Source organism: Macaca thibetana, chromosome 2 (assembly GCF_024542745.1).
Source record: "Macaca thibetana thibetana isolate TM-01 chromosome 2, ASM2454274v1, whole genome shotgun sequence".
Classification (NCBI taxonomy): domain Eukaryota; kingdom Metazoa; phylum Chordata; class Mammalia; order Primates; family Cercopithecidae; genus Macaca; species Macaca thibetana.
Window position 1 is genome coordinate 88337456 of NC_065579.1, and position 16856 is coordinate 88354311.

Below are 16856 nucleotides of genomic sequence, written 5' to 3' on the forward strand. Positions count from 1 at the left end.
AAGATTTAAAGAGGAAGTTTACAGAAAAAGTGTCCCAAATGTCTGATAGACCATGAAGGATAATCAGCCTTACAGAAATCAGGGTCATGCAAATTAAAATTATAATGAGGTATAATTTCTCACCTATCAGATTGGAAAAGCTAAAAAGTCTGAAAATAATAAGTATTGGTGAGGATAAGGGAAAATAGGAAGAGCCGTATACTGCTCGTGGGAGTATAAATAGAAGAGTAATTTGGCAGACTTTAGTAAAATAGGAAATGTGCATATCCTATCATCTTATAATTCTTCTAGGTATACACTTGGAGAAACCCTCACTCATGTGCAGAAGGCGATATGTACTATTATTATATTGTTTCATTGTTTCATGATGGTAAAAATTTGGAACTACTGCATAAGTCCATCTATAAATAAAGCACTATATAAAAATGTGGTATAGCTGTACAGTGAAATGTTCTATAGCAGTGTGCAGAAATTAACTGACTCTTTATAAATGTGGAGAAAGCCAAAACTTATAGTGCTGAGTGAAAATAGCTAGTTGCAGAACCCTACATACAGTGTTATTACTTAAAGCCACATACAAAGCCATCATATATATTATATACATTCTTGTATTGTGTATTGTATTGGAAAAGTATATACAAATTTATGATGGTGGTTGCTGCCCTAAGGGAAAGGGAGGAGATTAGGGTCAGTAAGACCGTTAGCCTTGTCCATAATGTTTTATTTCTTTTAAAAAATTAATTGAGCTGAGCACAGTGGCTCATGCCTGTAATCCCAGCACTTTGGGAGGCCGAGGCAGGAGGATCACCTGAGGTCTGGAGTTTGAGGCCAGCCTGGTCAACATGGTGAAACTGTCTACTAAAAACACACAAGTTAGCCAGGCATGGTGGTGCGTACCTGTAATCCCAGCTACTTGGGAGGCTGAGGCACGAGAACCGCTTGATCCCGGGAGGTGGAGGTTGCAGTGAGCCGAGATCATGCTACTGCACTCTAGCCTAGGTGACAGAGTGAGACTCCATCTCAAGAAAAAAAAAAAAATTAATTGAAGCACATTTAGTAAAACAATAAATTGTCAGCATTGATTGGTGGTAACATAGTATTATATTATTTACTGTTCTATTTTGTAACTTTAACATTTAAAAAATTCTCTCTATTCTGTTTTCTTTTTCTAGAACATCCATTAGAGGGATGTTGGAACTTCAGAATATATTTTTCATATCCCTTAAATATATTAATTTATATTTTTCTTCTCATGCTGCATTCCAGAAGGGTCTCTCAGCTCAGTTTTCCAGCTCAGTAATTCTTTTTTTCTAGCCTCCTTTTTTTTTTCTTTTATAATACTGTTTTTATCATATTGTTAAAATAGTCACTGGTCAGTGTTTGTGTTTACAAAACCATTTTTGTTAAGACTTTATCCCCTCTTTTGTCCATCTATGTGACGATGTTAGGAAGAAATGAAGTGGCCCGGGCGCAGTGGCTCACACCTGTAATCCCAGCACTTTGGGAGGCTGAGGTGGGCGGATCATAAGATCAGGAGTTCGAGACCAACCTGACCAATATGGTGAAACCCCATCTCTACTAAAAACACAAAAATTAGCCAGGCATTGTGGCACATTCCTTAATCTCAGCTACTGAGGAGGCTGAGGCAGGAGGCTTACTTGAACCTGGGAGGCGGAAGTTGTAGAGAGCTGAGATTGCGCCACTGCACTCCAGCCTGGGTGACAGAGTGAGACTCCATCTCAAAAAAAAAAAAAAAAAAAAAAGAAAGAAAGAAATGGTCTATCATATATATGTATACACACACACACACACACATATACACACACATATTTTTGCTATATGCTTATTAGAATGTCTGAGGTAATAATCTTAAAAATGAACAATACAAAGAGATGGTAACAGGAACTCTCATATACTGCTCAAGAGTATGCAAAATGGTATGGTCTTTTTTTTTTTTAATTTTACTTTAAGTTCTGGGTTAGATACGCTGAACATGCAGTTTTGTTACATGTGCCATCGTGGTTTGCTGCACCTATCAACCTGTCATCTAGGTTTTAAGCCTCACATGCATTAGATATTTGTCCTAATACTCTCCCTTTTCTTTCCCCCCGCCCCCACAACAGGCCCCAGTGTGTGATGTTCCCCTCCTTCTGTCCATGTGTTCTTATTGTTCAACCCCCACTTATCAGTGAGGACATGTGGTGTTTGGTTTTCTGTTCCTGTGTTAGTTTGCTGAAGATGATGGTTTCCAGCTTCATCCAGGTCCCTGCAAAGGACGTGAGCTCATTCTTTTTTATGGCTGCATAGTATTCCGTGGTGTAGATGTGCCACATTTTGTTTATCCAGTCTATCATTGTTGGGCATTTGGGTTGGTACCAAGTCTTTGCTATTGTAAACAGTGCTGCAATAAACATATGTTTTCATGTGCCTTTATAGTAGAATTATTTATAATCCTTTGGGTATATACCCAGTAATGGGATTGGTGGGTCAAATGGTGTTTCTGGTTCTAGATCCTTGAGGAATTTCCACACTGTCTTCCACAGTGGTTGAACTAATTTAAACTCCCACTGACAGTGTAAAAGCATTCCTATTACTTCACATCCTCACCAGCATCTTTTGTTTCCAGACTTTTTAATGATCGCCATTCTAACTGTCATGAGAAGGTATCTCATTGTGGTTTTGATTTGCACTTCTGTAATGACCAGTGGTGATGAGCTTTTCTCTTTTTTTTTTTTTTTTTTTTTGAGACAGAGTCTCTGTCGCCCAGGCTGGAGTGCAGTGGCACAATCTTGGCTCACTACAAGCTCCGCCTCCTGGGTTCACGCCATCCTCCTGCCTCAGCCTCCCGAGTAGCTGGGACTACAGTTGCACGCCACCAGGCCCAGCTAATTTTTTGTTTAGTAGAGATGGGGTTTCACCATGTTATCCAGGATGGTCTTGATCTCTTGACCTTGTGATCCGCCCGCCTCAGCCTCCCAAAGTGCTGGGATTACAGGTGTGAGCCACCACGCCTGGCAATGATGAGCTTTTTTTCATATGTTTGTTGGCCACATAAATGTCTTCTTTTGAGAAGTGTCTGTTCATATCCTTCACCCACTTTTCTTTTTTTTGAGACGGAGTTTTTGCTCTTGTCATCCAGGCTGGAGTGCGATGGTGCGATCTCGGCTCACTGAAACCTCTACCTCCCCAGTTCAAGTGATTCTCCTGCCTCAGCCTCCCGAGTAGCTGGGATTACAGGTGCCCACCACCACGCCTGGCTAATTTTCATATTTTTAGTATAGTTGGGTTTCACCATGTTGGCCAGGCTGGTCTCGAACTCTTGACCTCAGGTGATCCACCTGCCTCGGCCTCCCATAGTGTTGGGATTACAGGCATAAACCACCGTGCCCGGCCTCCTTAACCCACTTTTTGATGGAGTTGTTTTTTTCTTGTAAATTTATTTAAGTTCCTTGTAGATTCTGGATATTAGACCTTTGTCAGATGGATAGATTGGAAAAGTTTTCTCCCATTCTGTAGGTTTCTTGTTCACTCTGGTGATAGTTTCTTTTGCTGTACAGAAGCTCCTTAGTTGAATTAGATCCCATTTTCAATTTTGGCTTTTGTTGCAATTGCTTTTGGCGTTTTAGTCATGAAGTCTTTGCCCATGCCTATGTCCTGAATGGTATTGCTTAGGTTTTCTTCTAGGGTTTTTTTTTTTTTTTTTTTTTTTTTTTTGAGACGGAGTCTCGCTCTGCCGCCCAGGCTGGAGTGCAGTGGCCGGATCTCAGCTCACTGCAAGCTCCGCCTCCCGGGTTCACGCCATTCTCCTGCCTCAGCCTCCCGAGTAGTTGGGACTACAGGCGCCCGCCACCGCGCCCGGCTAGTTTTTTGTATTTTTTAGTAGAGACGGGGTTTCACCGTGTTAGCCAGGATGGTCTCGATCTCCTGACCTCGTGATCCGCCCGTCTCGGCCTCCCAAAGTGCTGGGATTACAGGCTTGAGCCACCACGCCCGGCCTCTTCTAGGGTTTTTATGGTTTTAGGTTTTACGTTTAAGTTTTTAATCCATCTTGACTTAATTTTTGTATAAGGTTAAGTCTAACTTCTTCTTTTTTTTTTTTTTTTTTTTTTTTTTTTTTTTTTAGATGAAGTTTCGCTTTTGTTGCCCAGGCTGGAGTGCAATGGCACAATCTCAGCTCACCGCAACCTCCACCTCCCAGGTTCAAGTGATTCTCCTGCCTCAGCATCCTGAGTAGCTGGGATGACAGGCATGGGCCACCACGCCTGACTAATTTTGTATATTTAGTAGACACAGGGTTTCTCCATGTTGGTCGGGCTGGTCTTGAACTCCCGACCTCAGGTGATCCACCCGCCTCAGTCTCCCAAAGTGTTGGGATTACAGGCATGAGCCACCATGCTGCCCGCCTAACCTCCACCTCCATTTATTTAAAAAAATATTTTTTTCTAAACTCCTTAAAAAAAAATTTTGTCGTAGAAGACTTCACATTAGATCTCTCCCCTTAACTAATTTCTAAGTGTGCAGTACCTAATTGTTGACTGGAGATCCATTGTTGCACAGCAGATCTCTAGAGCTTATTCATCTTGTTTGACTGAATCCTGATGCCTACTGGTTAGTAACTCCCCCAGTCCCTGGTAACTGCCATTCCACTCTTCGATTCCATAAAGTTCACCATTTTAGATACCTCATATAAGTGGAATCATGCAATGTTTGTCCTGTGACAGGTTTTTTTTTCACTTAGCCTAACATCCTCAAGCTTTATCCATGTTGTCCCATATTGCAGAATGTCCTTTTTTTTTTTTTTTTTTTTTTTTTTTTTGAGATGAAGTCTTACTCTGTCACCCAGGCTGGAGTGCAGTGGCATGATCTCTGCTCACTGCAACCTCTGCCTCCAGGTTCAAGTGATTCTGCCTCAGCCTCCTGAGTAGCTTGGACTACAGGCACGCACCACCATGCCCAGCTAATTTTTGTATTTTTAGTAGAGATGGAGTTTCACCATATTGGCCAGGCTGGTCTCGAACTCCTGACCTCATGATCCACCTGCCTCGGCCTCCCAAAGTGTTGGGATTACAGGAGTGAGCCATCGTGTCCGGCCAGAAAGTTCTTCTTTTTAAAGGCTGAATAGTATTTCACTATATGTATATGCCATATTCTCCTTATATATTCATCTGTCAATAGACATTAAGGTTGTTTCTACATCTTGCCTATTGTGAATAGTGCTGCAGTGAACATAGGAGTGCTAATATCTCTTTAAGATCCTGATCTCAATTATTCTGGAAATATCCAGAAGTAGGATGCTGGATTATATGCTGGTTCTAGTTCTAATATTTTGAGAAACCTCCATACTGTTTTTCATAGTGGCACCTGCACCATTTTGCATTCCCATCAACTGTGTGCAAGAGTTCCGATTTTTCTACAACCTTGTTAACACTTATCTTTTCTGTTTTTGGTAATAGCCTTCCTGATAGGTGTGAGGTGATAGCTTATTGCTGTTTTGATTTGCATTTCCCAGATGATTTGTGATAATTAGTGCTCAAATAGGGATTGAACATTTTTTCACATACTTGTTGGCCATTTGTATGTCTTGTTTGGAGAAATGTCTATTCAAATCATTGGCCCATTTTAAAATCAGGTTATTAGTTTGTTCGAAACTATTGAGTTGTAGAAGTTCCTTATATTTTTAATTTTATTATATTTTATTTTTGAAACAAGAGTTTTGCTCTTGTCACCCAGGCTGGAATCTCAGCTCACTACAACCTCTGCCTCCTGGGTTCAAATGATTCTCCTGCCTCAGACTCCCTGGTAGCTGGGATTACAGGTATGCACCACCACACCCGGCAAATGTTGTATTTTCGGTAGAGACGAGGTTTCACCATGTTGGCTGGGCCAGTCTGGAACTCCTGACCTCAGGTGACCCTCCTGCCTCAGCCTCCCAAAGTGTTGGGATTGCAGGCATGAGCCACCGTGCCTGGCTCCTTATATTTTTTAGAGATTAACCCCTCACCAGTCATATGGTTTGAACATATTTCCTCTCATTTCATAGGTTGCCTTTCATTCTTGATTCTTTCCTTTGCCATGCAGAAGCTTTTTAGTTTGATGTAGTCCCACTTTTTATATTTGCTTCTGTTGTCTGTGCTTTTGGTGCCATATCTGTGAAATCACTGTGAAGATCAATGTCACAAAGATTTTCCTCAGTGGTTTCTTCTAGGAATTTTATAGTTTCCTCTTTCTTTTCTGATTTTATTTAACTGTTTTACCTTTTTTTCTGAGTTAGTCTAGCCAAAGATTTGTCAATTTTCTTTATCTTTTCAAAAACCTAATTCTTAGTTTTGTTCATTTTTTTCTTTTCTTTATTGAGACGGAGTCTCGCTCTTTTGCCCAGGCTGGGGTGCAATGGTGTGATCTTGGCTCGCTGCAACCTCTGTCTCCTGGGTTCTCCTGCCTCAGCCTCCCAAGTAGCTGGGATTACAGGCATGCGCCACCATGCCTGGCTAATTTTGTATATTTTTAGTAGAGATGGGGTTTCGCCATGTTGGTCTGGCTGGTCTTGAACTTCTGACCATAGGTGATCCGCCCACCTCGGCCTCCTTAAGTGCATGCTGGGATTACAAGTGTGAGCCACTGTGCCCGGCCAATTTTTTTGTATTGTTTTTCTTTTTTCAATCTTATTTATCTGTGCTCTAATCTTCAGTATTTCTTTCTTTCTGCTAACTTTGGGCTTAGTTTGTCATTTTTTTCCCAGTCAGTTGAGTTGTGAAACATATGAGATGCAACAAAAGCAGTCCTAAGAGGGTATAGTGATACATGCTGACATTTACAGTTACAGTAATTATTGATAGAAAAGCATTTACTATTGCCATTTTGTTAGTTGTTTTCTGATAGCCTTGTGGGTTTTTTGGTCTGTCTTTTCTTCCTTGCTGTCTTCCCTTATGTTTTGTTTATTTTTTTGTATTGCTATTCTTTGATTCCTTTTGTGTGTGTGTGTGTGTGTGTAACTTCTTGTTTTTTTGTTTTTGTTTTTTTTTTTTTTTTGAAGACGGAGTCTCGCTGTGACACCTAGGCTGGAGCGAAGTGGGACAATCTCGGCTCACTGCAACTTCCACCCTCTGGGTTCAAGTGATTCTTCTGCCTCAGCCTCCTAAGTAGCTAAGATTACAGGCATGGGCCACCATGCCCAGTTAATTTTTGTGTTTTTAATAGAGGTGGTGTTTCACCATGTTGTCCAGGCTGGTTTCGAACTCCTGACCTCAGGTGATCCACTTGCCTCGGCCTCCCAAAGTGCTAGGATTACAGGGGTGAGCCACTATGCCTGGCCCTTGTGTAACTTCTATAGGTATTTATTTTGTAGTTACCTTGGGGCTTAGGTAAAATATTTTATAGTTATGACAGTTTATTTTAAGCTGATAATTTAAGTTTAATCACGTACAAAAACTTTACACTTTAACTTCTTCCCCCATCACACTTTATATTATTATCATAATTTACATCACTTCACTGGGTGCATATGCCAAGGCTTGAATGTTTGTGCCATCAGAAACTCATGTTGAAACCTAATCCCCAGTGTGGCAGTATTTGAGAGGTGGCGCCTTTAAGAGGTGATTGGATCATGAGGGCCCTGCCCTTCAGAATGGATTAATCCATTATTAGGTTAATGGATTAATGGGTAAATAGATTATCACAGAAGTGGAACTGGTGGCTTTATAAGCAGAGGAAGAGAGACCTGAGCTAGTGCTCTCAGCCCCCTCACCATATGATGTCCTGTACTGTCTTGGGATTATACAGGGTGTCCCCACCAGCAAGAAGGCCTCCACCAGATGTGGCCCTGTGACCTTGGACTTCCCTGACTCTAGAACTTTAAAAAATAAACTTCTTTCATTTATAGATTACCCTGTCTCAGGTATTCAGTTATAGCCACAGTAAGTTGATGAAGACAGTATCTTTTAATATATTTTTGGTTATAGTTCTTTTTTACTTTCTTTCTCTCTTTCTTTCTCTCTTCCTTCCTTCCTTCTTTCCTTCTTTCCTTCCTTCCTTCCTTTCTTCCTTCCTTCCTTTTTTTTTTTTTTTTTTTAGACAGGGTCTTGCTCTGTTGCCTGGGCTGGAGTGCAGTGGTGTGATCTCGGCTCACTGCAACCTCTGCCTCTGGGGTTCAAGCGATTCTCCTACCTTGGCCTCCCCAGTAGCTGGGATTACAGGCACATGCCAACATGACTGGCTAATTTATTATCCTTTTAGTAGAGATGGGGGTCTCACCACATTGGCCAGGCTGGTTTCAAACTTCTGACCTCAAGTGATCTGCCTGCCTTGGCCTCTCAAAGTGTTGGGATTACAGGCGTGAGCCACTATGCCTGGCCGGTTATAGTTATTTTCAATGCTTTTGTCTTTTAACTTGTACAGGAGAATTAAAAGTGATTTCTCTACCACCATTACAGTAATACAGTGTTCTATATTTGTCTATACATTTACCTTTACCAATGAGTTTCATACTTTCTTTTAATACCATGTTGCTATTTAGCATCCTTTCATTTCAACTTGAAGAACTTCCTTTAACATTTCTTGTAAGGCAGGTCTAGTGATGAACTCAGCTTTTGTTTGTCTGGTAGTCTTTATTTCTCTTTCATTTTTGAAGGACAGTTTTGTCAGGTATAGTATTCTTGGTTGGCAGTTTTTTTTGTCTTTCAGTGCTTTGAATGTATCATCCTACTCCCTTCCTAGCTCAGTAATCCTTATAAATTGTAATTATTTTGTTATCAGCTCATCTGCTTAATTTTTTATTTCTATTAAAAAATATTTGAGATGCCTTATTGACTTTTTTTTTAAAAAATCACAGCTTGCCTAAATTTGTTTTTGTTTCTTGGTTATTAGACCTTCCCTTATTCTTCCAAGTATTTGCTTTTTTTTTTTTTTTATTTGGAGATGGAGTCTTGCTCTGTCACCCAGGCTGGAGTGCAGTGGCGCAATCTCGGCTCACTGCAACCTCTGCCTCCCAGGTTCAAGCGATTCTGCTTCCTCAGCCTCCCTAGTAGCTGGGATTATAGGTTTGTGCCACCACACCCAGCTAATTTTTTTATTTTTAGTAGAGACGGGGTTTTTCCATGTTTGGCCAGGCTGGTCTCGAACTCCTGACTTCAGGTGATCCACCCTCCTCGGCCTCCCAAAGTGCTGGGATTACAGGTGTGAGCCACCGCACCCTGCCCCTTCCAAGTATTTGAATTGTATTAAGTCTTGTTATGATTATACTTGGACTTTGTAATTTCTTTTTTTTTTTTAAATGGTTCATTCTATTTCTTTCATAGTGTGGCCTTACTCAAATAATTGCTGATTGTTGATGTGCTCTTTGTTTTAATCGAGAGACTCTGTTAGACTCTCTGATGTCTGTGCTGCTTGCTTTGGGAAAGAGTGGGATGGAAGTGAGGTTGGAGACAAGGAAGGGTGGACAGTTAGGAACAGGGTATGGTACAGGCTGGTCTTGCAGATGTGGGTGCTCCAGTTTCTGGTATTCATGGAGCGCTGCTTTGTCTCTCTGACCCAAGCTGACAGCCATTGCCCTACCTGGTGGGAACCCAGTTGCCTCTGGCTGGCTGGGCATTTGTGAATATGTGAGCAGGAATTGGTTTATGGAGGCCAAACACGTGGCAGTTCCTCTTGATGGTTTCTCCCTTTGGGTTGCCCCAGATCCCTCCAGCTCCCAGGCCCTTCCTCCTTGGTCATGGTGCTCTCCCATCCATATTTTAAACTAAGTATTCTTTCTTCAATCCAATCCTATCATCATTTCATCAGTGTTTCATCTTTAGGAATTCTCCACAGTTTCTGGTCCATCAAGAGACCCCTTCATGATTTTGAGTTATAACTTTAAACAATATCTTTTCTTTCATTTGTTAGGAATATATCCTATTTAGGCCAGGCGCAATGACTCACATCTATATTCCCAGCACTTTGGGAGGCCAAGGCGGGTGGATGACTTGAGGTCAGGAGTTTGAGACTGGCCTGGCCAACATGGGGAAATCCCGTCTCTACTAAAAATACAAAAATTAGCTGGGCATCGTGGTGCATGCCTGTAATCCCAGCTACTGGAGAGGTTGAGGCAGGAGTATTGCTTGAACACAGGAGGCAGAGGTTGCAGTGAGCCGAGATCGTGCCACTGCATTCCAGCCTGGGCAACAGAGCAAGACTTGGTCTCAAAAAAAAAAAAAAAAGAAAAAAAAAAAGAAATATATCTCATTTATGGTCCACCATCTGTGAATCTCAAGCTTGGAGAGAAAGCTTATGTCTAGATACATAGATTTGGGAATCATTTGAATAATAAATGAGAACTTGAAGTGTGGTAAGATAAAAGATATTCAGAGAATGTGTGCACAGAGAGAGGAAAAGCCAGCCAAGGGCAGAATTTAGGAAATTACCTGTTCTGAAGGGGTTGGCATACAATGAGAAACCAGTGCAAGGGGTGATTGGAGAGGTAACAGTAGACTCAGAGAGAGGGAGAGGAGAGAAGAAGGATAAAGACTACAGAGGTGATATGTCAACCCTGAGAAAAGGTCACAAGGACAACACCTGAAGCTGCTGTTGACCTTCAAGAGCTGCCTCACTGGAGGGATGAGGTCAAAGCTATATGGAGATGAGGTAAGGAGTGAGTGGGAGAAAGCGAAGGCAGGCAGGTGGGCACCCTCCGATGACGGTAGTGAGAGAGGGCAGGCAAAGTGGGGGGTGGCTTGAAGACATATAGAGCCAGGGGTGGATTCTGATAGACCCCTGGAAAAATCCCTCCATTGAATTGACTCCCCCATCCCACTGCTACCACCTGCAGGGCTTGGATCTGATCTTGCAGTACAGGAGCAGATATTCTCAGTTGGTCATTGTTAAGGGTGGTGGAGGTCAATCCTTCTCTCCAGTCATCGCAATCTGATCTAGCAGGCAACTGCTGTTCTCCGGCCTCTCTTTTTCCTCTGGAGGTGGAGAAGTCCCACCATCCTGGGCACGTCCCCTCCACCCTCCTTCCCCACGTGATCCATGATCATGTCAGGATGCCAGTTCATGGCCCCCACATCTTCGGTGGTTTTCCCGTAACCTAAGCCCCTAGCATGTCCTTTAAGGCTCCCATGCTCTGGCCCTTTCTCTGTAATCTCAGTCCCTCCACGCATTGCTACTGAGCCTCTATTAAGAGCCAGGCAAGGGGCTCATGGCCTAGCAGTGGGGCACTGAGACACCTCTGGAGCAAATGGTACAATACCATGTGGAATATTGTGGCATCAAGGTTTGTCCTGGGGCCAGATGGCACTGAGACGGGAGTGGACTAGGTCTAGGGGAAGAAAGCTAGTTGGGCTGGCATGTGCAAAGGCCCGGAAACAAGTCTGTGGCACACTTGGTAAAGGCAGGTGGCTTTGTCGCCTAGACCCTAGAGCAGTGTGTGAGTTTGTGGAGGGAAAGCAAGGCTGAGAAAGACGGGAAAGGAAGCCTGTGAGGGCTGTGGAAATGCACTCTGTTCCAAGGCGATGGGCCATGCGGAAGTGTTGTAAGCAGGAGGCAGCCTGCCCACGTTGGTGTTCCACAGAGATGGCCCTGGGGCCTGTGCTGGAGGAAAGACAGCACAGGAAGATCCATTAGGAAGCTTGTTCTGTGCAGGCAGGTGGTGATGAGGACCTGTGCTTCCCTCAGCAGTGGGAGGTGATTAGAGACCTTTCCTACACAGTAGCAGGCAAGGGTTGGTGAGGAGCAAAGGTGTGGCAGGCATTTCTAAAGAGAATGCTGATTAGGTGGTGCGGATCCCACAACATGTGACACAGGGAACAGAGCGGGGGAGGTTGTTGAGCCTCATTGTCCATCTTGCTTCCAGGCCCCACATCCCACCCACACACCCTTCACCCAACAGGTCTCTTCTCTGAACACACGCCGTCTTGCCACACCTTTGCTAATGGTGTTCTTTCTGCCTGAAATGCCCTCACCACCCACTCTTCACCACCTCATACATAATAAAATAAATGATAATTAGAGCAACCTTTTGAGGTCTCACCACAAATCCAGGGAGGATGCTGACTTCTCTGTTTGTATATTTAATACTCACAACAAGCCTATGAGATGGACATTATTATTCCAGTTGCTAGATGTAGAAACTGGAGCCCAGAGGTGGTTACGTTGCTGATGGGCACCAGGCAGAGCTGGTTTCTGGGCTCTGTGGCACTGGGAAATGCTAGGACCAGTTCTTACCAGTCCCTGGAATGAGCTCCCATCCACAGTTCCTGGGATCGCCTGTCTCGTGGAGGAGCGGGCAGGAGGAAGGGAGCACCCGGCATTGAGGACTTTTTCCTTCCTCTTGAAGCAGTCTCTTTCCACTCTTTCCAGTCTCTTGCATTCTCTTCTTCTTCAATTTTTTTTTTTTTTTTTTGACAGAGTCTCACTCTGTGGCCCAGGCTGGACTGCAGTGGTGCAATCTCAGCTCACTGCAACCTTCACCTCTTGGGTTCAAACGATTCTCCTGTCTCAGCCTCCTGATTAGCTGGGACTACAGGCATGGGCCACCATGCCCAGCTAATTTTTTTTTTTTTAGTAGAGACGGGGTTTTGCCATGTTGGTCAGACTGGTCTTGAACTCCTGACTTCAGGTGATCCTCCCATCTCGGCCTTCCAAAGTGCTGGGATTACAGGTGTGCGCCACCGTGCCCAGCCTCTGGCATTCTCTTCCTCTCTACTTCCCTACCCTTCAGGGTTGGGGTTCTTTCACGTTCTAACTTAGACCTTTGTGTCACCACTCAGTCCATGCTCATGTCTTAATGACCACCTGCGTCTAGCAATTCCCAACTCTTTACCTTGATCCCAGGCCTCTTTCTCAAGCACCAGCCATGTATAGCCACTTACCTAGTTGACATCCCAACTTAAACATGTGACATGGAATACAGAATTCATGACCTTCTTCTCCCTCCCCTCCCTCTTCTGTTCCCTGCATCACTGAGTGACCCGCCATCCGGCCTCCCCAGTTGTGAAGCCAGAACCCCATGTGTCCTTTACTTATCTGCGTGTGATGCCCAACCTCTCCCAGCCAGCTTACAACCACCAGGCTCAGTCAATTTTCCGTTAAACATCTCTTAACTCTCCATTCCCTTCCATCCCTATGTCTGGTTGACTGCCATGGCATTCTTCTCTATTTCTTTTTCTCCATCTATTGTCTTAATAGCAACTGTAGACATCTTTCTAAAGTGGAGAATAGCTTAGATGCAATGCTGCATAGACTGCAGGGCCAAACTTCCTGGGTTCATATTGTGGCTTTCTTACTTACTACCTATATGACCTTGGGGAAATTACTTATCCTTCAGCTTCCTCATCTGTAAAATGAGAATATTGACAGGTTTTATACAATCTCTTATCCCAAACCCTTGGGATCACGTATGTTTCAGAATTCAGAAGTTCTGCATTTTATAAAAGGCAGCACTTTGCCTGTGTCCTATGTTTTTAACGTCCCTGGTAAGATCTGGGGCAGTACCCTGCAATCAAACATGGCGTTTCTGCAGTGAAACATACACATATTCACAAAGATAGAATGTCAGTTCGGATCAATAAAGATGTCAGTTCAGCTCAAATTTTGCTGCCAAATAAGTTATGAAAATCTTTAGATTGGGAGAGTTTTGGATTGTGGAATTGATGTTAGCAGATAGTGGACCTACTTCATAAGGCTGGTAGAAAGATTACATAAATTTGGTCAGGCGCGGTGGCTCACGCCTGTAATCTCAGTATTTTGGGAGGCTGAGCTGGGTGGATCACCTGAGGTCAGGTGTTCAAGACCAGCTTGGCCAACATGGTGAAACCCTGTCTCTACTAAAAATACAAAAATTAGCTGGGTGTGATGGCACATGCCTGTAGTCCCAGCTACTCAGGAGGCTGAGGTAGGAGAATTGCTTGAAGCCAGGAGGCGGAGGTTGCAGTGAGCCAAGATCGCGCCACTGCACTCCAGCCTGGGCAACAGAGCAAGACTCTGTCTCAAAAAAAAAAAAAAAAAGGAAGAAAGATTACATGAAGTAAATGTGCCTATTTTATAGTCATTTGCAGAGTGTTTGGCACACAGTTGGGTGGTATAAATGCTGGTTAAGCTGGGCGTTTTTCTACTTAAACCCTCCTGTGGAATCTCCTAGGTCCCGGGAGAAACCTCACTCGGGGGAAGGTCCTGCATGCCACCCCTGTCGGCTGGGAGCCAGCTCTGCCGCATTTTTTTCAACTCCTCCATTGCTCTGCTGATTCACAGCCTCCAGCTTCCAGAACCTTTTCCCCTGTCGGGACAGTAGTCCACCTGCCTTGTCACATGCTTGTCCTGTTTGCTCATTGGGTTCCAGGAGGCTCTCTCTGTCCCCTACCTCTGCGTATGGCCCCATTGTCCTTACCCCACTGTCCTGCAAGTGCTCGTGAACTCGCCTGGCTCTCCACTGCCCTCTCTTCTCCCTCAATGAAGGAACCCTGGGATCTTGCTCGCACCTAGTATCTGGCACATAGTATACCCCCAGGAAGTATTTATTGTGAAAATTAATAAATTACCCAAATTGATATTTGCTGACCATCTGTGTCCACGAGGCTGGTGGTAAGCCCTTTGCACAATCATTCCACACAGATTGCAAAGCTCCTCTCTGAGGTAGCATCGTAACCCCTGCTTTCCCTTAGAAGTTTGTGCTCCCCGATCTCCCACCTTCTGGTTCCCCTTGTATCTGTCATTCGGTCACCTCGCTTGCCCACTAAAGATTTTGGCACGTATTCCATGGTTTTCCCTGGCAGCTCAGGCCCTTCCCATGTCCTTGTCCAGAAAGCCCCATGCTGGCTTCCCTGTTCTTGAGGCCCCTCATCTCCGGGGGGTTGACTCACTTTAGCCACCCACTCCTGAGGCCACACACAAGACACAAACTCCAAACCCCACCCCCATTTTGTGCCCCACACGCCTGTCCTCCCCTCATGCAGACCCCCACTACTCTCCATGTAAATGTCATTTTATAACGAGGCGTCTTTCAGCACACCAACCCGCCATTCCCTGCAAAGCGCTACACACTGGTTTTGTCTGCATCAGTTTTTTTAAAAAAGGACTTATTGCCACATTTTAAAAGATCCAGTCATTTTACACACAAAAAAAATCCAGATTTATGGCTTTCCTTAGAAGAGAAAAATCAGAAGATCTGAACTCAAGCCTTGCATTCCTGCCAGAGATCAAGCAGCCTGGGCTCCTCTCCGGTTTGCCTAATTTCTTCCACACCCCTTTTCTCTTACTTATCTTACCTGACGGGCCTGAAGGCATCTGAATACGTGACCTTTGTCTTGGATGGAAAAGTTTTCAAGGCAGGAAAAATACCTCCTTATGTTGGCCAACCCAGAAGTTTCTTGGTCATAAAATAGTGTGGATGACAAAGTACCCTGTTTGTTGAGCACTGACTATATGCTGGCACTTCACAGGCAGTGCGCCTCTTGATCCTTACACAACCCTAAGAGGTGCAAACTATTATTCCCCGCCCCCCTGCTTTTTTTTTCTCAGATGAGAAAACCAGGTGCTCAGAAAGGGCAAATAATTTGCTTACTGACACACAGCTAGAAAGTAGCAAGACTTGGGTGGGTGCAGTGGCTCATGCATGTAATCTCAGCACTTTGGGAGACCGAGGTGGGTGGATCACCTGAGGTCAGGAGTTCAAGACCAGCCTGGCCAACATGGTAAAACCCCATCTCTACTAAAAATACAAAAATTAGCCAGGCATGGTGACGCGTGTCTGTAATCCCAGCTACTAGGCGGGGCTGAGGCAGGAGGATCGCTTGAACCTGGGAGGTGGAGGTTGCATGAGTTGAGATTGTGCCACTGCACTCTAGCCTGGGTGACAGAGTGAGACTCTGTCTCAAAAAAAAAAAAAAAAAAAAGAAAGTAGCAAGACTTTGTAGGTGCGTGAACTAAGATTGCTCCAAGTACCAGACCATTTGGATCTTGGTGAAACATGCAAGATATGAGTGCAGATTGTGAGATCTGGGGCAGTACCTGCTGACACCTTTGGCCAACAGGATCCGTCTTTCACAGAGAACCAAACCCTTCATAGGGTTTCGTGTAGTCTTAGGTACAGTAGACATGCTGGAAGATTTTTTGAAGAGCAACATTTTGCTTATAAAACTCTTGACTGGGCACGGTGGCTCACGCTTGTAGGGAGCAGTTTGGGAGGCCAAGGTGAGTGGATCACCTGAGGTCAGGAATTCAAGACCAGCCTGACAGATAGGTGAAGCCCCCAACTCTATTAAAAATACAAATATTAGCCAGGTGTGGTGGCAGGTGCCTGTAATCCCAACTACTTGGGAGGCTGAGGCAGGAGAATTGCTTGAACCTGGGAGGTGGAGGTTGCAGTGAGCTGAGATTGCGCCACTGCACTCCAGTCTTGGCGACAAGAACAAAACCCCATCTCACAATAAATAAATAAAATAAAATAAAATAAAACTCTCTAATGACCTGATTGGTGGGGTTGGGAGTGGGTGTGTGTGGTTATAGGTCCAGAATGATGCTCCAATAAGGCTAGGAAGCAAAAAGGAGGAGGCCCAGGCCCAGGGGGAAATGGCTGAGGGCGGAGATGCTGCAGGTGAGGGTGGGAAGGACACCAGTTTGCATTTGCTTCCTGAGACAGGAAGCTGGGCCCTTGCAGGCTCCCTGAGACAATGGCATCTCTGCTGTAGGAGTTTGAGGGGGAAGTCTGGGGCTGCCTCAGACTCTGAGATAGAGGGGCCATCAACTCCGACTCTCAAAACATGCATTCCTGCTATCTATGTCTTCTTCCTCTTTGGTTCTTACCTGACTCTCCTGGGGGTGTGTACCCTCCCTTGCCTCTACCTCTGAAACAAATACTCCATTGGCTCTGCGGGCAACCTCAGCTC

General features: G+C 44.4%; 1 long non-coding RNA gene across 1 annotated transcript in view; it reads left to right on the top strand.

Annotated features, from left to right (window-relative positions):
• LOC126948439 (uncharacterized) overlaps positions 1–14519 on the top strand; it is a 44112-nt gene extending 29593 nt beyond the window's left edge. Inside the window, exon 4 of the long non-coding RNA XR_007723451.1 lies at positions 14114–14519. This is a non-coding gene — a long non-coding RNA (uncharacterized LOC126948439). The remainder of the gene's footprint in view (positions 1–14113) is intronic.
• Positions 14520–16856: the final 2337 nt, after the last annotated feature.